This window comes from Mirounga leonina, unplaced genomic scaffold, assembly GCF_011800145.1.
Source record: "Mirounga leonina isolate KUSES-001 unplaced genomic scaffold, KU_Mleo_1.0 Mir_101595, whole genome shotgun sequence".
Classification (NCBI taxonomy): Eukaryota; Metazoa; Chordata; class Mammalia; order Carnivora; family Phocidae; genus Mirounga; species Mirounga leonina.
This window is the reverse complement of record NW_023270158.1, coordinates 12,988,844-12,989,256: the sequence shown is the minus strand read 5'-3', so window position 1 is coordinate 12,989,256 and position 413 is coordinate 12,988,844.

The window sequence follows — 413 nt, the reverse complement described above, 5'->3', positions numbered from 1 at the left end:
TCTTTTTTTTTTTTTTTTAACATATAATGTATTATTTGTTTCAGAGGTACAGGTTTGTGATTCAACAGTCTTACACAATTCACAGCGCCCACCATAGCACATACCCTCCCCAATGTCTATCTCCCAGCCACCCCATCCCTCCCACCCCCCACCACTCCAGCAACCCTCAGTTTGTTTCCTGAGATTAAGAATTCCTCATATCAGTGAGGTCATATGACACATGTCTTTCTCTGATTTACTTATTTCGCTCAGCATAATACCCTCCAGTTCCATCCACGTCATTGCAAATGGCAAGATTGCATTCCTTTTGATGGCTGCATAATATTCCATTGTCTATATATATACCACATCTTCTTTATCCATTCATCTGTCGATGGACATCTTGACTCTTTCCATAGTTTGCCTATTGTGGA